Source organism: Eleutherodactylus coqui, chromosome 7, assembly GCF_035609145.1.
Source record: "Eleutherodactylus coqui strain aEleCoq1 chromosome 7, aEleCoq1.hap1, whole genome shotgun sequence".
Classification (NCBI taxonomy): domain Eukaryota; kingdom Metazoa; phylum Chordata; class Amphibia; order Anura; family Eleutherodactylidae; genus Eleutherodactylus; species Eleutherodactylus coqui.
Window position 1 is genome coordinate 206,585,708 of NC_089843.1, and position 21,221 is coordinate 206,606,928.

A 21,221-nucleotide genomic window follows, 5' to 3' on the forward strand; every position below is an offset into this window, starting at 1 on the left:
ACACCATCGCCATATGTGCCCTGTAATCCAAAACTATACACTATACAAAACTAATGAGGAACCCATTCCTGTACTTTATTATGGTGTAAACATACAAATTTTAAAGATACACTATAAAATTATTTCTTTTTAGCCCTAATAAAACTAAAAAATGGGGGGAAAAGTCAGTGAAAAAAAAATAATAATTTTGGTAGCTGAAAAAAAAAATTAATTGGGCTATAAAACCACTACATGGGCAAAATCCTTAAAAAATGTCTGGACCTTTAAGACTGAAACAACCTGGTCCTTAGGGCTTATTCACATAAGTCTATATCAGCCACCATTTTCATGGCTGGCCGATAAATGCTACCATCTGATGCATTGGATTCCAATGCATCGGATCACACTGACATATTCCCGCAGGGAAAAAGATAGTCCTGGAACTATCTTCCTGGCCAGACTACAGCAGCTGCCATAGACTCCTATGGGAGCCAATGACAGCGGCTGGAGAAGGGAGGTGAGAGGGAGTTTAGCAGTCACATGACTGCTTAACTCCCTCCCCCTTCTCTCCTCCCCTCTCCTCCCCTCCGGCTGTTTGCATTGGGAGGGGGCGTAGCTAAATTGCTGGCTGCGGACAAGGAACGGGGAGGGGGCAGGAGCTTAGCTCTGCCCCCGTCCCACCCCCTCCCTTTTCAAATAGCCGGGGGGGGGGGGGGAGAAAGGAGGTGAGCTGGCGAGGGGGAGGGAAGGGGGTGACAGCTCAGCAGAGCTAAGCTATCTCCCTCTTCCCGATGGCATACACGCCAAGCCCGCGCATTAGATGGTAGCATATATCGTCGGGCCATGAAAACGCCGGCCGATACATGCTCATGTGATTAAGCCCTTAAGGGGTTAATGTTACATATACACAAGGTGAGCCGTAAGCCATATTCAGATACGGACCAGAATAGCTCATGCTGCAATAGTCTTTGCGAAAGATCAATCATATGAAAAGCCTAATTGGCTATAACGGTTCCCAATACACAGACAGTACAAGGATGGAATATATACCCATGTGAATGGCAAATTTAAGACTGGCCTGCATAAATTTCCCAAAAAACGGTCCTTAAAATGTATCCTCCACATTCTCACTCCAACTGCAGGTCATTTATTTAACTGCATTTATTAGATTGCCAGATCTTGTATCAGGGATGGGATGTTGCTGTATCCTACAAGGTTATGGATATTCTGAAAGAAGAATGTATGGCAGGAAGCAGTGGAGGGAATAATGAGGCACAGTGTGAGCGACATACAGTAACACGTAGGAGTGACTCCACTTTGATGCCCACCGGCCTCCCATGCCCCCGAGCTACAGTAGTCTTATATGACAAGAACACATGAGACTCTGGGCGGCATTAGCCATCCAGATGAAGGAAGCACAGGTGGCAGTGGGTGAAGGGGAGCGCCCCACTGGGAGGGAGACTGGGGGGATCCTAATAGAATGCCGAATAAATCATCTCAGTTTGATACTATTTAATTCAGTATCCTGATTAATGCAAGAAGGGAATAAGAGAGGAAAAAAAACATCTGTCAGGATCCGTTATCACTCAGCTTCTTTGTAATGTCGGCCCAATATAAAGATTCCTTTAAGATGTGCAGGAAGTTATCAAAACAGTGCAGTTTAAAATATAACTTATTATGTCACATTGCTCTGAAATATCGACATGGCGGTAATATAGGCAGAGCAATCAGACAATCCCCGTCCTAGAAGAAGTCATTTTGCTGCAATACCCTGCATGCCGTTCCATCTCAGGCAGATCTGTAACTGATGAGCGTTGTAGTGATTAGATGGATGGTCTTGTCACTGAAGGCCCTAAAAGTCGTTCTGCCCTTGGTCTATAAGAGGCTCTTGGAGGCTCCTTGTGTGCAGAGACCTCTTCTCCCGCTTGTGTAGAGCTTGTTGACCACTAGATGCCTCTACAATGCAGAGAAGAGATTTCACCCCGTTACCAGAGTCTGAGAGGGGCGCATTATTGGGATATGAGACGCTGGATGGTCGTATCTATGAATTGTCCCCTACCGGCCGTTCTGACCAGACTGTTAGGAGGTGTTGGGACCAGTGGATGTGTGAGGACACACAAGGTGATTGGGCTCAGGACGCCCCTACAGACCACCGGTAAAAAGGATCGCCTGACCAGACTGTTAGGAGGTGTTGGGACCAGTGGTTATGTTGGGGCGCACACAAGGTTACTGGGCTCAGGACGCCCCCTACAGACCTCCAGTAGAGAGAACCATCTGACCAGACTGTTAGGAGGTGTTGGGACCAGTGGATGGGGACACAAGGTGACCGGGCTCAGGACGCCTCCTACAGACCACAAGTAGAGGGGACCGTCTGACCAGACTGTTAGGAGGTGTTGGGACCAGTGGATGTGTGAGGGCACGCAAGGTGAACGGGCTCAGGATGCCCCCTACAGACCACCAGTAGAGAGGAGTGTCTGACCAGACTGTTAGGAGGTGTTGGGACCAGTGGATGTGTGAGGACACACAAGGTGACCAGGCTCAGGATGCCCCCTACAGACCACCAGTAGAGCGAAGCGTCTAACCAGACTGTTAGGAGGTGTTGGGACCAGTGGATCGGGGTACACAAGGTGACCAGGCTCAGGACACCCCCTAAAGACCACCAGTAGGGAGTACTGACTAAAGTGGACTGCTACAGAGTGGAACCAGGTTTTCTGCAGGGACAGATCTAGGTTTAGTTTGGGCACGGATGACGGCTGTGTTTGATTCTGGTGACCTAGGAGTGAGCGCCTCAATTCTACTTTTGCTGTGGAGCGGCATACTACCCCTGCTGGTGTAATAGTCTAGGGGGGCCATCGCATACGACAGTCGGTCATCCCAGTTATCATAGTATGTGGGACTATGATAGCTTAGCGATATGTTCAGGACATCCTGCAGCCACGTGTTCCCCTCATGAAGGCAGGCATCCAGGAGGATAATACTTGGCCGCACAAACAAGGGAGTTACAGTAAGCCCCCAAAACATTGTCACACTTCCGTGGCTGCCCGGTCAGCAGATTTTTCGCCAATAGAACATGTATGGGACCATCTGAGATATTAACTGCAACAGTCTATGAGTTTGCACGATCTAAAGGCTCAGTTATAGCAAATGTGAAGAGAAATACCGCAGGATACCATACAGAACCTGTATGCCTACATGCCCACCCATATCACATCTCGTATCCAAGTTAGAGACAGACCAAAAGAGCAACAGAGTACTACAGCCTTCTTCCCCACTCGTATCAAATCTTGTCCAAGCTAGAGGCAGTACAACAGGGTACTAGAGCCTTAAGAGGGTTGTCCCGCAAAAGCAAGGGGGGTATACACTTCTGTATGGCCATATTAATGCACTTTGTAATGTACATCGTGCATTAAATATTGGCCATACAGAAGTTATACACTTACCCGCTCTGGTGCTGGCGTCCCCGTCTCCATGGCGCCGACCGAAGCCTTCTTCTCCCTCGATTAGACGCGCTTGCGCTGTCTGCTCTTCTGTTCTGTTGAATGGGGCCGCTCCGGCGTGCTCACGCCGGAGAGCTGGTCTGCGCATGCGCAGAAGACCTGTGCGGTGCGAGCACGCCGGAGCGGCCGAGGGAGAAGAAGGCTTCGGTCGGCGCCATGGAGACGGGGACGCCAGCACCAGAGGGGGTAAGTGTATAACTTCTGTATGGCCAATATTTAATGCACGATGTATATTACAAAGTGCATTAATATGGCCATACAGAAGTGTATACCCCCCTTGCTTTTTTGGGGCAACCCCTTTAATGCCCGCTCGTATTACATCTTGTATCCAACCTAGAGGTGGTACAACAGGGTACTAGAGCCTCAATGCCCGCTCGTATTACATCTTGTATCCAACCTAGAGGCAGTACAACAGGGTACTAGAACCTCCATGCCCACCCGTATCACATATTGTATCCAAGTAATAGACATCTCAACAGAGTACTAGAGTCTTCTAGCCCGTATCACATCTTGTATCCAAGCTAGAGGCGCTATAACAGGGTACTAGAGCCACCATGCCTTCCAGTATCGTATTTTGTATCCAAGCTAGAGGCGGTATAACAGGGTATTAGAGCTTCCATGCCCACCCGTATCACATCTTGTATCCAAGCTAGAGGCAGTACAACAGAGTACTAGAGCCTCCATGCCCCAGTATCACATCTTGTAAACAAGCTAGAGGCGGTTCAACAGTGTACTATAGCCTTCATGCCCGCCAGTATCACATCTTGTATGCAAGCTAAATAGGGTACAACAGGGTACTAGAGCTTCCATGCCCCTGTATCACATCTTGTATCTAAGCTGGAGGCGGTACAACAGGGTACTAGAGCCTCCATGCTCGCCTGTATCAGATCTTGTATCCAAGCTAGAGGCGGTACAACAGGGTACTAGAGCCTCCATGCCCACCTGTATCACATCTTGTATCCAAGCTAGAAGCTGTACAACAGGATACTAGAGCCTCCATGCCTGCCTGTATCACATCTTGTATCCAAGTTAGAGACAGACCAAAAGAGCAACAGAGTACTACAGCCTTCTTGCCCGCTCGTATCAAATCTTGTATTCAAGCTAGAGGCAGTACAACAGGGTACTAGAGCCTCCATGCCCACCTGTATCACATCTTGTATCCAAGCTAGAAGCGGTACAACAGGGTACTAGAGCCTCCATGCCCACCTGTATCACATCTTGTATCTAAGTTAGAGACAGCCCAACACAGTACTAGAGCCTTCTAGCCCGCTCGTATCACATCTTGTATTTAAGCTAGAGGCGGTACAACAGGGTACTAGAGTCTCCATGCCCAGTATCACATCTTGTATCCAAGCTATAGGCGGTACAACAGGGTACTAGAGCTTCCATGCCCAGTATCACATCTTGTATCCAAGCTATAGGCGGTACAACAGTGTACTAGAGTCTCCATGCCCGAGTATCACATCTTGTACCCAAGCTAGAGGCGGTACAACAGGGTACTAGAGCCTCCATGTCCCCGTATCACATCTTGTACCCAAGCTAGAGGCGGTACAACAGGGTACTAGAGCCTTCATGCCCGCCCGTATCACATCTTGTATCCATGCTAGAGGTGGTACAACAGGGTACTAGAGCCTCCATGCCCGCCTGTATCACATCTTGTATCCAAACTAGAGGCGGTACAACAGGGTACTAGAGCCTCCATGTCCCCGTATCACATCTTGTACCCAAGCTAGAGGCGGTACAACAGGGTACTAGAGCCTCCATGCCCCCTGTATCACATCTTGTATCCAAGCTAGAGACGGTACAACAGGGTACTAGAGCCACTATGCCCCTGTATCACATCTTGTATCCAAACCTCCCTTCAAAGGGGCAGTTGCCCAGAATAAATTATCCTTTGGCTCTGATATAGATCCAACAAGTCCTTCTTGATTTTTGTGACAATGAGTGTGATATAAAAATCAGTCTGGGCAAGAGCGTATGGAGGACAGACTCTCCCCATTATGTCTAGCTTCATATATAATAATATGGTAATTTACCTCCTCCAGTATCATCTCAGCATGTACATTAACAACAATATGAAACGGCGAAGGCACAAAGCGGCAGGGACGGACCATTACCAACATGTATCAATAAGTCCGTCATTCTGCTATTATTAAACAGTTCTGATATTGACTAACGAAAGGTTATGGAGAGTCCAACACATTAATAGTCTCACCAACGAGGTGGAACTTCTTATAATTGGGAAGGGGATCTGTGGAAGGCACATTAACTCTGTCTTCGATGTCATTTGTGCTTTATTCGCCTATATCTAAAGCATTCGGAAACGGATGAGATCATCTGCAGCCGCTAACCTCAGTACTTACTACTTCCAGGCCACAGATTTAGAAGAATTGGGTAAAGAATAGAACTTCCCTCGCGTCCTCTTGTCGACAATCGTTGTCCCTGTCTGCTGATGATGCCCAGATGGGGCACATGTGTGCTTGTCCCACCTTTTAAATGGCTAGCGCATGTGCTCAGCTTTCCTATCTACAGCCAATCCAGATACTTTCCCGGTTAAAGCACCCTCCTCCACTGGCAGGTGCCGGAGCAATTAGTCACCTACTGTGGAAAGGTGTTCTCTTTGCTTTGCTGATTATGGTCCATGCCTGTTCCACTCTCTCCTGACTTCAGCTCTGTTTCTTGACCACATCTCTGTTTACACCCACAGGTACCACATTACGGTACAAGGGATGGACAAAAATATGGAAACACCATAGGAACTGCATGGGATTTTAATCTTTAGCACTGAGCTGGCCTTTTGACCCCTGCTTAGCTGAAAGTTTCCCTGACAAATTTGTGTTGACTTCACCTCTTGCCTTGCTCTGGGTAGATTTGGGAGCCAGCTGGTTGTCTCAAACCCCCCGACCAATGGGACCTTGTTGCTAGGACAGATGTTCGCTGCTGTACACGCCAGTCTTACAGTAAGATGCACTAATTGTAATAAAGGCACAAGCAGTGCGCCACTTTCTGAAGTCTGCAGCAAGTTTGCGTCATTATTTATGCCAGCATCTGACGTAAGTTATAGTGAATTTGATGGGCCACAGCCAGCCCCGCCCATTTTTTACAAAAGTGACAAGGCCTGCGTATAAAGCAGAAAAGTCGCACATTTTTTAACTTGGAATTGCGGCAGAATTTTGCCATTTGCAAGTAAGCCTCAAAATGAGCATTATGGTGCAGGTTTTTCGTGTGAAAGCGATTTGCGGGATTTGTCTCTAAGGCCGGACACACACGAAAAAATTGTATGAGCAATACGCAGAAAATAGAACCCATTGATAATAATCACGGCCGCATGACGAGACGAAACAAAACCACTGACTTCAATGGTTTCGTTTTCATTAGCGCTATTCTCGCCCGTTAACAGTACTTGCCCCATCTTTCTTGCATGGGGTATTGACCATGTGCGGTAAGGATGCGGCAGGGCCTATCTTACTGCTGTTTTATTCAAACTCATGCGCTAGGGGGCGGAGTTTGAACAGCCTGAGAAGAAAAAACAACCTGTTCATGTGCAACTACGCTCCATAGCGGCGAGCGCAGTTGCGCATATGGTGGTGTGTTTTTGCCCTTAGTCTAGGCAGTTCCAGATCAGTTTTCTTTCCTGTACAATGAGGTAGTGTTTCACACATCTCACTGGGCATTTTGCGTGAAGTTGTGCATCCTCATTGACTTCTATGGGGGATCTGGATGCACAAGCGCGCAGGACAATAGAGCGTGCTGCATCCGTAATGCACATGAATAGTCCTTGCATGTAAACGAACCCAGTGAAATCAATGGCTTCTATTCTTTGCGTATTGTGCTTGCGAATACGCCTCTGTGAATCTGGCCTAAGGTGTATTCACATGGGCGAGCATGATATTGGTCTGAGTATTGCCATTCTGGATGCAATCACGATGCATTTTTTGCTTGAAAGATAGATCGCCTCGCATTTTTGTAGTTACGATTTTCACGCGCATGAAAAGAGCGCAAGTGCTTCCAATGGTTTTCAATGGTAAAAATCCCATCTCAGGGCTTATTCCGACGTGTGTATATAGCGGACGGATTTTCACGCCCAGCCGATATACGCGGTCTCTCTCTGTAGCGGGGTGGGGCGCGCCGGGCCGGGAGCAGTGCACTGAGCTCCCACCCCCTCTCCGCTCTGCCCATATCCCACACCTCCCATTGCAAACAGTGGCGAGGGGCAGAGAGGGGGCAGGAGCTCAGTGCAGTGTTCCCAGCCTGGCCCGCCTCCTTCCACTGCAGAGAGGGACACCATTTATTGGCCGGGCGTGAAAACCCAGCCAATATACGCACGTCGGAATAAGCCCTCACTTGTATGCACATCGCACGGCATGCAGGTCTGGTGGGAATTTTTTTTTAAAGATCCTTTCTATATATATATATATATATATATATATATATATATATAAAGACGAAAGCCCTCACTGACTCACTCACTGACTGACTGACTCGCCACTAATTTTCCAACTTCCCAATGTCGTAGAAACATGAAATTTGGCACGAGCATTGATTATGTCAGAAATAGGAAAGTTAATGGGTCCCAACTCGATTATTTAATTCTATGCGCAAAAGAATTAGTGTCTAACTTTTACGTACGGAATCTAATTCTCTCACTTCCTGATGTCGTAGAAACATGAAATTTGGCACGGGCATTGATCATGTCATAAAAAAGGAAAAGCTAATGGGTCCCAACTCGTTTATACAATTCTAAGCGCAAAAGAATTAGCGTCCAAATTTTATGTACGGAATCTAATTCTCTCACTTCCTGATGTCATTTTATATAAAAGAAACGTTGCATGGTTGCCTCCCCGTGGTGTTTCCTGGGTAACGCAAAGAACTATGCAAAATGGTGAACATATTTTTTTCCCGGTATCTCTAAAGTAACCACGACTTCATAAGATTTTCCGTGTGAACACCAGATAAACACCAGTACCAAATTAACTCGGGCGAAGCCGGGTATATCAGCTAGTAGGAAATAATGGGCGATTCTTAACAAGGAATCACCCAAAAAAATAGGACCTGCAGCGACTTGTCAATCTCACAGCATCGCTGCAAGCAGAATATCGCTCTTTTGAATAAACACGCTGAAATTAAAGTGCTATTAAAACACAAGAGTTCCGTTCATATCGCTTTCGGACAGAACTTGCCCGTAAAACTCGCCCGTATGAATGAGCCCTGAAGATCAGGCACAGCTGGAGGCTCCACTAGGATGTTTCCAAGACTGGATACTCTTGAAGGTTTCCTCCACTTCAGTGACTTCACCCCATGTGTCTGGAGGGGAGGCCCCGCAGTGACAGGACTGGGGCCGCTGTTATTTGTCTCCTATTGTTTCTGAATTCTTTGCTCTTGCCGTCTTGAACGGCTCCCAAGTCCTCAATCACGGTCACAATAGAAATACCAAAGACTTCTTCCCCGACTCACAGCTGCAAACTCCAGGAAGCACCTTTACTATCACGGTGGCATTTCCAACCATGCAGGAAACTGCAGCCTAATTATTATAAATGTGAAGCCGCAGCCTGGAAAGATCAGTGCAGATGGTAGAAGTAAGTGGCCATGACAGATCAGGACCTCGGAGTGGAGAGGAAAGAGTCGAAAAATTCATTCACGCTTCCCCCATCATTCATCCCGATTGCTTTCTATTATTTCATCATTCCCCTTCTATTAAGGCCGGTCTCACCCGACGGTACAGCAGGTTGTGTCTGGGAAACTTGCATTGGACAGCACATGAACGCCTGTCTGTGTCCCGATCTGCATATTATAGACTCATAGGCTATATGGGACCTTTCACAGGGGACAGAATATTCCGTAACAGTGTTGCACAATACGCCGTCCCTGAATTCCCCTCCAAAATCCACACTGCTAACTGCGGATTGTGATGCGGAATTGCTGGTAGGATTCTACTGTTTTCAATTCCGCATTAGCCGTGCGGATTTTGGGGTGGAATATTCCACGGGGGGAGGGGGGGGGGGGCGTATTTTGCAACAGTGTTGGGGAATATTCTGTCCCATGTGAAAGGTCCCTAATGGGGTGTATGCTGTCCATGGAATACGCACATAGCATATGGCCTGAAAACACCTCCGCGTGAATTGATCCTTAGGCTACATTCACATGGGCGAGCATGATATCGGATTGAGTTTGCGCTTGCCAATGTGCAATTTTGACGGCGATTCGCATGACATACGAGGCGTTCCCAAAAATAGAACGCGCTGCGATTTATTTTTTCTTCCTCATGTGAGCGAATGGATTTTATATCCATGCAAGTTTTGTGCACATCACGAAAATATGGAAAATGTTCTACCTTTTGCGCATTTGTGCACTGCAAGAGCCCATTGTAATCTATGGGCTCTTGCGGTGCTTGCGTAAATGCGCACAACATATGCGCTCCCTCTGCGAACCCTTTACATGATAAGAGCGGGGATCGATGTTCTCAGCAATCCCCGCTGTTGCAGCGGGGGGCCGGCGATCAGTCACAGGCTCCCACTGCTGGATGGCGCTAGCTCACTTCTGCGCCATCCATAGGGCATACATTTACGTTCTGTTGCGTCACCTCCCCACCCTCCACCGGCCAGGAAGTAAACTTACTTCCTGTGGCATTAAGGGGTTAAAATGTTAATCCCAACAGCCTACAATGAATACTACTCATCTGTCTTTTAGCTGCAATCACACAGAGTCTGGTAATGGCGTCTTCCAGTCATATCATGTAGAGCATACAGACCGCCATCTAATATGTCCCATCTGCGGCGGCCCGCTTACCTCTTCATCACGATTATGTCTAATAAAGGCCTCTAACATGATTATATGTGCCGGCGCGGGGATTCCCACAACTTTTAGTTTGTAGCGTAATGCAGGATTCATCTGTATTAGAGGGATTAGAACACGCCTGAAGGCTACAGATGGCACGGAGAATGGCAGTCAGACTGCTGGATGGATTAGTTTAGTAAAAGTTACCCTGTCCGTCTGCATTCTATGGAGGGATTGAGTTCAGAGCATTAACATACTTAAGGCTCTTGGGAAATCTCTCTTTGCTTAACCCCAAGTCATCTGGTCATTGCTGACAATCCACTGCACAATATGACCCAAATACAGACGTAGCAAAGTTTAACTTGACATGATAACTTTCCGTACCACAATTTGATTACCCTTCCATCTTCTTTGCAAAGGCTTTTGTTGTGTTATGAGAACATAATATTGCCATCACACCATGACCACTACAACTGCCTAGGGACTTAATATTCCAATACAGTTAGTAAATATGTAACTATACAAAAAGCAACATTCTCCCCATATAGTGACTATACAGTAGTAGATACTAGTCCTGCAGATTACAGTATTGTTATATCCAGTGGACGTCCTCTCTAACTGGAGTCCTACACTTTTCTTATCTTGTCCATCCACTCCAGACTTCCATGATGACTTCTTGCAGCCACGGCTCGTCTCAAAAAAGTTTGTAACACAGAAACCTTTAGGCTCCTTGCTTTGCCGGTATCCTCCCTATCTTTGCCCAACCTATACAAATCCCCATAATTCTGATCATGGCCATCAACCCTTTAGATGCTGTGATTAGGCTCCCAGGCCTGCGATAGGATGGCAGAAGAAGTACAATATAGAGTTAGAGTTAGTAAATGTGCATTCAAGCGGGGACACTCTAATATACTAGGAGCACATAAATGGGCCCCCACAATGCTCATGTGAAACTGTCCTTATGCTGTGTTTATCGCATGTGTTTACAACTCCATCAGCCCACAATGGCCAATGGTCGCACGATACCGACAAGATCATCATTGACTACCGTGGATGGGCAGGTTTCGGACACGTGGTAAATACTGTGTGGAAACTCATTCTAAGGCTTTATTCCCATGAGCGCATATACCAGTGTTTTCACGCCGTGTACGGTACCCATGTGAAGCATTGGTTTCCAATGCAGCCATTCACACGGGTGAATATACGGCGCGTAAATACGCCGGCAGCACTGAAAATAGAACATATACATGGCCGGCGTATATACGCTCAGCCAAAACATAGTTCTGGAACTATGATCTGGCCAATATACGCCGGCGGGTCCTATAGACTCCTATGGGAGCAGGGAAACAGAAGGGAGCGGGAGGCATTTATGCAGCGTCCAACGCTGCAAACAGCTTACAGGTGCCTCTATATAGGCATTGGAAGCCATCCCGAGTATTTTGGCAGAGCGAAGGTTTTCCGGGGTGCGGCGTATTTTTTCACTAAAAACGAAGCTCACGGTCGTATGAATGGACAAGAAAACGCTGGCCGTGATCGCGGAAAAAAGCCCATTCAGGCGCTTATACGAAGCAGGCGTAAAAACAAAAATGCTGTCCCCGTATATGCACTCGTGGAGTAGGCGGGTCAGGCTAGGAGCAGTGCACTGAGCTCCCGCCCCCTCTCCACTGTTTGCAATGGTTGGACGGTATAGGGGCGGAGCTAAGTTCCGCCCCTGTCCCGCCCTCCCATTGCAAACAGTGGCGAGGGGTGGAGAGAAGGCGGGAGTTCAGTGCACTGCTCCCGGCCAGGCCCGCCTACCCCACCTGCAGATAGGGACTCCGTATATCGGCCGGGTGTGAAAACCTGGCTGATATACGGACGTGTGAATAAGCCCTTGGGCCAGTGACATACTGCTGTATTTTGGATGCGATCTTGCATTAGTTATGTGGAAGTATGCCCTGACCGCACCGCGGGTCTCCTGACCCGAACTCTGAACATTATAGGAATCTATGATGCTTGGGGTTCAACTCGGGGGACCTGCGGTCAGGTGGGGTATGCATCAAAGTCAAACAAAGCTGAATACAAAAGTCCTACAAACCCGTGCCCCGTCAGGCTGCGGCAGCTGGGAGTAACTGATTGGTGGCTGATCTTTGCTGGGCTGAGAAGGTGAGAGGGTCTGGGCAATGCACTAGTGACGCCCCCGCTTACAATATAGCTGAGGCTCCCACTGATAGATCCCGCCTCCAGAAGATATGGCTACTTTGTGGGAACCGATCTATTTTTGACCAGTTGCATAGTCTTGCAGGTCTCATGGCGAGGCTTAGATAAAAACATGGTACCACATCCCACTCTCTGAGTATCACTAATATTTTTGTACTCATTAACCACTTAGCGGCTGAGAAGGTCAGTAAGGAGCTTTACTCCACTACATATACTTTTTTATAGCACTACCATAGTAGCCTGGCAGATGACTCCTCTGTTGTTTATAGCAGGTGGTTGGCTGCCTAATGACAACCAGGCCTCTGCTCTAATGGCCAAGATCAAAGGAACCAATGCAGCCTAAAGCAAAATTAATGCAGCCCGTAATCATCAAAGTTAAAGAAAAACTGCTTCTAAAACACTTCTGATATGTCTGAGGAGTGCATATCGATGCATCCTCTAACCATGCAGGTTGCTGACTACCAAATGGAGGAGCATTTATTATCTATCATTCACATGCATTGTGGCATTAAGACTCCAGGGGGAGCCCAGGGTGGCAGTACCAATGTGGTTCACTGATGGAAATGCAGGGCAACCCGCCAAATTATCATGGCGTCATTAATAGGTTGCTGGTCTGCATGGTGAACTCCATATAGCAGAATGGTCTGGCACTCTGTATCCACTATGTGTGGGAGTGTACACCAAGCATCCACCCCCCTCATTATCAGGAGGCAGTGTGAGTGGGTGTCTTATCGGTGCCCTCACAGGTGTTATTGGCTCCTCCATTTGCTAGTCAGCTACCTGCATGGTGAGAGGAGGATGCATCTATATGCACTCCTCAGTCAGTAAGTAACGGCCATTTTTCTGTGATTGTTTTTAACCCTTTCCAATCCAATGTCAGGCCTGCCCCGACATCATCATTTCCCTCCACAGCTCCGATGTCGGGGCAGGCCCGACACTGCAGTGCAGGAGAGCATCTGCACCCGATCATCAGACACATCGGGTGCAGATACACTCCTGCACTGGTCCTCATCGAGGACCCCTGAGGAGAAGGCAGAAAGGGTTTTTTAACCCTTTCTGCCTTCTCCTTTACACATTACATAGCGCTCAATTAGCGCTAGGTAATGCACGGAAATTCCAGATGGCGATCATGTGACCGCCGGTGTCACCAGACCCCCAGCTGTTACATGATCGCCGAGCCGGGTGCCTGCACCGTGGTGGGGCCTGCTTACCTGTCCGGCGCCTTCTGCATTCTCCTGTCTGTCTCCCGGCTCGGCAATCATGTGACCGCTGGGTACCACCTGACCCCAGCAGTCACATGATCGCCGAGTCGGGAGGCAGAGGAAGAATGCGGAAGATGCCGGACAGGTAAGCAGCCCCCCCCCCCACCCCACGGTGCAGTGAGCACCTGCACCCTCCTGAACTCTGTCAGTTCAGGAGGGTGCAGGGAAATGTATTTTTTCTCATACATTCTCACCAGCTCCGATTTATTTGGAGCTGGGGAGAATGAATGAAAAAAAATAATTGGATTGGAAAGGGTTAATTTTTGATTTCCCCTTCTGTGATGCATTTATATTAGTGTAGGGACCCACTACAACGCAAGGAACCGTGAAGTGGTTAGTGGGCTCATGTATCTTGGCCAACATCCAACCAATGCCTTGCATTTATTATCTATCATTCACATGCAGTGTGGCATTAAGACTCCAGGGGGAGCCCAGGGTGGCAGTACCAATGTGGTTCACTATTGGAAATGCAGGGCAACCCGCCGAATTATCATGGCGTCATTAATAGGTTGCTGGTCTGCATGGTGAACTACATATATCAGAATGGTCTGGCACCCTGTATCCACTATGTGTGGGAGTGTACACCAAGCATCCACCCCCCTCATTATCAGGAGGCAGTGTGAGTGGGTGTTTTATCGGTGCCCTCACATGTGTTATTGGCTCCTCCATTTGGTAGCCAGCTACCTGCATGGTGAGAGGAGGATGCATCTATATGCACTCCTCAGTCAGTAAGTAACGGCCATTTTCTGTGATTGTTTTTAATTTTTTATTTCCCCTTCTGTGACTTCTGATATGTCAGAGCGTCATGTCAAAAGTTTTGAGGGTTCGGGCAGGGGCGTAACTAAAAGCTCAGGGGCCCTGATGCAAAACGTGAGCTGGGGCCCTCCCTCTATCTGTACCTGTACCCATACCTAAACCATGCTGCACAGAGGCATAACTTGAAGCTTCTGGGCCCCAATGCAAAACCTGTAACCGGGCCCCCAACTATAATGCTTTATTCATAGTACTGGGCTCCCTATATGGAGAATAGAGGCCTTATGGGGACCCCCGAAGGGTCCTGGGCCCGGGTGCAACCGCATCCCCTGTAGTTACGCGCCTGGGTTCGGGTACTAAGACTCCTGCTGATCGTAAAGAGGGGTCAGTGCTCACCTCCTCTAGACAGCTGAAGACGGACACATTGACTTCTATAGACATTTATGCGTCCATCTTCAGCGGCTAAGAAGAGCCAATAAGCAGCAATGGAAGCCAAAGGAGCACAATGCTTGGGTGATAGGAGGGGGCGAGACAGGGGCGGAGCTAAGTACTGGCGATTAGCTCCACCCCTGTCCCGCCCCTCCCATTGGAAATAGTGGCAAGGGGCGGGAGCTCAGTTCCTGCTCCTGGCTCTTCCATCCTCCTCCCCCTGCAGACAAGGACACCGTATATCGGCTCGGTGTGAAAACCGAGCCTATATACGGGCGTCTGAATAAGCCCTAAGACCCATAACATTTTTATGTTTTTCAGCAGCGGAGCTCTGTGAGATCTTGTGTTTTTCGGGAGGAGGGGTAGTTTTCTTTGGTAGCAGACAGAGGTTCCTGTGACGTCTGGATTGGAGGCATTCCCCATGCACAATAAATACCGCAGTAGTATCTATTACGTGTTACTTTTAACTTTTTTTAGCCATTTAAAAAGGGGTTTTTTTGTAGAGAAAAATGTGTAATTTTTTTAGACTGGATTTTTATGTTTAAATTAAACTTTATTGAACTCTTTTTTTTAGTCTATTCTTTAGTTCCTCAAGGGGACTTAAAGATGCAACCATTCGATCGCTAGGATAGTACACTGCATTACTTATGTAGTGCATTCTACTAAGCTTATGGCAGCAGCCTATCATACTCTGCCGGAGGCGGGGTCTAATAAGCCGAGTTACATGGCAGACATGGAGGCCTTTGTCAGGCTTCCGTCTGCTGTGGGAAAACCTATTGGTACCTTGGAATCACACTGCAAGATGCCAATGGGTGACAGAAGGAGCCCCTTCCCCCTGTCATCTGTTTATATACTGAAGTTCCTCCTGATTGTGATATCTAAGGGGCTAAACTGACAGGTTTCTCCGCTACCGGCAGTTAGAGCAGGAGCCTGGCTGTTAGTAGTCAGCCAAGCCACCGCCTTTAAAAGATGTATGTGCAGGTTTAAAACCCATTACTGCGGTCAGTAAAAAAAAAATGTATTGGCCGTCACGAAGGAGTTAAAAAAAACTATTGTAAAAAGCACTTCTGCTATTAATGTTGGGCAGTACTGTAGGGTCTCAAGACAACAATAGAGCCACTGTGGTAGAGGGAAAGGAAAAGGGGAAAGAAGATTTACTTATAATATAAGCTGTCTGAACTGCTTTGCTACAATTCACAGAGGCCTATTCATCCCGCCAGACAGTGAGAGCAAAGGAAGAATTCCGGTTGTACTTATATGAAAAAAATAGTTTTTTTTTCTCAGTTATTTAAGTTCTTTTGTGTTTAGCGGCAGTAGAAGCTCCCATAGAAGCCTATGGGACCATCAGCAAAGGGAGGCGGAGTGACTTTAGCAGCATGAGCTGATGCTAAAGTCCTTCCCTTTGCCGGCAGCTCCCATAGGTTTCTAGGGGAGCTACCAGCTGATCGCAATCAAAAGATAGGGCAAGACCTATCTTTTCCAGCTGGTATCCGCAGTGTATGGGCTATCTTGCCCGTCTGTTTTCCGGAAAATTGCCCATCTGAACCAATGCACTGGAATCCAATGCAGCAATAAAGCGGTGGTGTGAATAAGGCATTATACTTAGTAGTGTGAAGCAGTGAACGATTCTTACAGGCTGAGCGAGCGCAAACGAGTTAGCGATGATGTCACTCGCTCGTTCGCTCATTCAAACGAGAGTTGGGTCGTCTAAAAGGGGCATTAAGGGTCCGTTCCGGTACGGATCTACTGAGTGCCTATCTTCAGGACAGTATAACGATGAGGGCAGCAGTCAGTTGGTGCCATATACAATCCAGGTTTATTCCTCTGCAACACAGTAAAAAAAAGGCCAACGTTTCAACCCGTTTGGGGTCTTCGTCAGGAATCTTGACAAAGACTCCAAGTGGGTCAAAACGTTGGTCCTTTTTCACTGTGTTGCAGAGGAATAAACCTGGATTGTATACGGCACCAACTGACTGCTGCCCTCATCGTTATAGTTTGGACTGCATGTGGATGGTCGGTTCGCTGTCTGCCTCACTGATTACAGTTGTTATGGCGTGCTGCTGACAACTGCGTTTTGGACTATCTTCAGGAAAAGTCATCAAAAGTTGATCAACAGAGTTCTTCCTCCGGCCAATCAGTTGTTTGCAGAGGCCGCTGGTCTAGCGCATGTTGTTGCCAGAAGCATATGAGCTCTGTGCACTCCGTGTGGTTCAGGTTGGTATTGCTGGCGCAGTTCCCAATCACTTCTGTGGTCGCTGCAGTACGGAACAGAAACTGAATGTGGATTGTTATCACCTCCACAGGACGCGGTCCCAGACAACCCCAGCTTTACGGGCCTCCATGACTCTTGGATTGTCAGCACTCCAAAGTGTCTCTACTTCAAAGCTGCGGCTTTCACTTATATTGACTGCGAATATGAAAGGCAAAAGATAAAAAAGAAACCCCCTTTGAAGTGAAACGGTGGATTCCAGAAGTCCAAAAAAAGTGCCTTCAGGTGCCGCGGAATGAACATTTCTGTTTATGTTCCTTGTTTCCACACTGTGAGGCTTTCATTGTTTCCAAGGAATTCCTGCATGAATCTAACTAAACTAAACCAGGATCAACCGGTCCTTGGGAGACACAATGGGATATCCACACCTTTAGCCGTAGTACATAGACTATAGTCTATATTAACCCCTTAGGGACCAGGCCTAGTTTCACACTTGCAGCAATTCTTTGGGATTTCCATCCCCACTTTTAAAAAGTCAGACCTTTTTGATTTTTCCGTCACCGTAACTATAGGAGGGTTCCTTCGTTATGCGGCGAGCTGTCGTTTTTATTGGTACTATTTTGGAGTGCATACGCTATGTTACATCAATTCTTGCCATAGTTTTCTGTGGCGTCCACCATGCGATATACATGACACCTATAGGCCGCTTCCACAATATCGCATCTGTGTTCTGTACGATATGGCTGCAATTTCTCGCGGCAAGATCGCGACTTTGTAGTTCTCATTTGCCAGGATTTTCACGGGGGCTTGAAATATAAGCCATACCCCGAAAATAAGCTCTATCTGCATTAAAAATAAAAAATCAATACATTACTTAACAGGCGCTGTCTGCTCGGCCCCAGTTCTCCTCCGCAGGTCCCTGACACTTGTCTGTAGTCTTCAGCCAGTGCTTCCTGGTCAGGGTTTCAAAAATCCCGCCTCCAGGAGGCGCTGGCTCGGATTAGCTGAGCCGCTGAGCTTGAGAACCAATCGGAGCCAGCACTTCATGGAGGCGGAGTTATTGACCAGGAAGCACTGGCTGAAGACTACAGAACAGTGTACCATAGCAGCAGAGGAGATGTGCGGTGGAGCGGACGCACCTGTTAGGTGATTTTTGCTTTTAATGCAGCTAGGGGTTATTTTAGGGGAAATAGTAGGATTTGAACACAAAGGAACACTATACAGCACACGCTGTGATTTTTATTCTCACAATGTAGCAGCCTACAAAACATCGCTAATGTAAAAGAACCCATCGGAAAGCATGGGCTTCACATACATGCGATTTGTGGCACTGTCGCATCGTGAGAAAATCGCGCAATTTTGAAAGTGAAAGTTGCCTTATTCTTCGGGTCGGTATAATTATAAGGGTGGTGTCACCCATTTGCACTGTGTATTTGCACAATGGGAATTGCGTATTTGTCTGCGCATGTGCTTGTTGTACTGTAGCTGTTTCACACGCAAATCGTGGGCAGAAATTCATGCAACCGCACGCCCATTCATAAAATGGGCAATTAACTTAATTAATTCAATTTGCCCTATTTCTGTGCCTAAGGGCTCTTTCCCACGAGTTGATATACGGCGGTGGCATTTTTATGTTTTTACACCGTATAAGTGCCTGAATGGGCATTTTTGCGCGATCACGGCCAGCGTTTTCTCGTCCATTCACACCACCGCAAGCGTCGTTTTTAGCAAAAAAATACGCCACACCCCAGAAAACTCTCACTCTGCCAAAATCCTCAGGATGCCTTCCAGGGCTTATATAGAGGCACCTGTAAGCTTTTCGGAGCGTTGGACGCTGCAAAAATGCCTCCCCCTCCCTTCTCTGTCCCTGCTCCCATAGAAATCTATGGCTGAGCGTATATTCGCTGACCGCATATATGTTCTTTTTCTCGCGCTGCCAGCGTATTTACGCACAGTATATCTCTCTCCTCTCCTGCCCCAACCTGGCTGCCGCTCACTGCAACACCGCTCTCAAACATGCCCTGGATGAAGCGGCGCCCCCCAGGACCCGAGCCATCCGATGTAGACCTCGGCAACCCTGGCTCACGCCTCAAGCACGCTTCATCCGGTGGTGCTCTAGAAGTGCTGAACGGCTGTGGAGGAAATCGCAAACGTCCGCAGACTTCCTCCACTACAAATTCATGCTTAGAACCTACAACCTTGCCCTCCACCACGCCAAACAAGTCTACTTCACCTCTCTCGTCTCCTCACTATCCCACAACCCTAAGGCCTCATGTCCACGGGGAAAATCGGGCCCGCTACGGATTCTACATGTAGAATCTGCAGCGGGTCCCTCCTGCCCCGCGGACATGAGCGCTGAAAATAAGAATTTATAAGAATTTACCTATCCGTAGCGGGCGGAGAAGCTCTGCTCTTCCTCACGGCCAGATCTTCTTTTTCGGCCGGCGGATGAATTCCTCACGCCGGCGGCACGTCGTCGACGTGCCGCGCGCATGCGCCGGGCACATCCGCCGAGCCGAAGCAAGGGAGATGCGGCCGTGAGGAACAGAAGACCTTCCCGGTCCGCTGCGGGTGAGTAAATTCTTTTAAATTCCTATTTTAGGTCTCCCGCGGATCCGGACGGCTTCCATAGGCTTCAATAGAAGCCCGCGGGAGCCGTCCCCGCGGGAGACCCGCACGAAAATGGAGCATGGTCCAGATTTTTTCATGCTCCATTTTTTTTTAAATCACTTTTATTGACCATCCGCGGGTATTTATCTACCCGCGGGTGGTCAATGCATCCCTATGGGATGCGGATCCGCGTGCGGGAGATCCGCGTGTGGGAGATCCGCTGCGGATCTTAAATCATATTTTGCCCGTGGACATGAGGCCTAAACGGCTCTTTGATACTTTTCACTCCCTTCTCAGCCCTAAACCACAGCCCCTGGTGACGGATCTTAGTGCCGAAGAGCTGGCTGCTTACTTCAAAAAGAAAATTGATGACATCCGTCAGGAACTAACTTCCCAATCCCAGACTAGCCCTGACCCTAGTCTTGTCAGCACTGCATCTAGCTCCTGCTCACTGTCTGTACTCAGACGAGCAACAGAGGAAGAAGTCTCCAAATTGCTCTTCTCTGCTCCCCCCACCACCTGCGCTAGCGACCCCCTCCCCTCACACCTCCTCCGCTCCCTCTCCCCAGTGGTCATCTCCCATATCACCACTATATTCAACCTCTCTCTGACCTCTGGCACCTTTCCCTCTTCTTTCAAACATACCATCATATCCCCACTGCTAAAGAAGCCGACTCTGGACGCAACTGATGCTGCCAACTACCGACCCATCTCAAACCTCCCCTTCATCTCCAAACTACTAGAACGGCTGGTTTACTCCCGCCTTGTAAGCTACCTATCAGAGCACTCTCTCCTAGACCCCCTACAGTCTGGCTTCCAACTTCAACACTCGACAGAAACTGCCCTTACAAGGGTATCCAATGACCTATTGACAGCCAAATCGAGGGGCGATTACTCCCTACTGATCCTCCTCGACCTCTCCGCAGCATTTGACACTGTTGACCACAAACTCCTCCTCAGTATGCTACGCTCTATTGGCCTAAAGGACACTGCTCTCTCCTGGTTCTCTTCCTACCTTTCTGACCGCTCTTTCAGTGTCTCCTTTGCTGACTCTACCTCCCCTCCTCTTCCCCTTGCTGTTGGGGTCCCCCAGGGCTCTGTCCTCGGCCCCCTTCTTTTCTCTATCTACACAGCCCCTATTGGACAAACCATCAGGAGATTTGGCCTCCAATACCACCTGTATGCTGATGACACCCAGCTATACACCTCTTCCCGTGACATCTCTGCACCTTTACTCCAAAATATCACTAACTGTCTGTTCGCTGTCTCTAACACCATGTCCTCTCTCTACCTAAAACTAAACCTCTCTAAAACTGACTTGCTGGTATTTCCACCCTCCATTAACCAACCTCCTCCGGACATCTCCATCTCAGTGTGTGGCGCCACCATAACTCCTAGACAACATGCCCGCTGCCTTGGAGTCATATTTGATTCTGATCTCTCTTTCACCCCCTACATCCAATCTCTGGCCCGAACATGTCAGCTGCACCTCAAGAACATCGCAAGAAT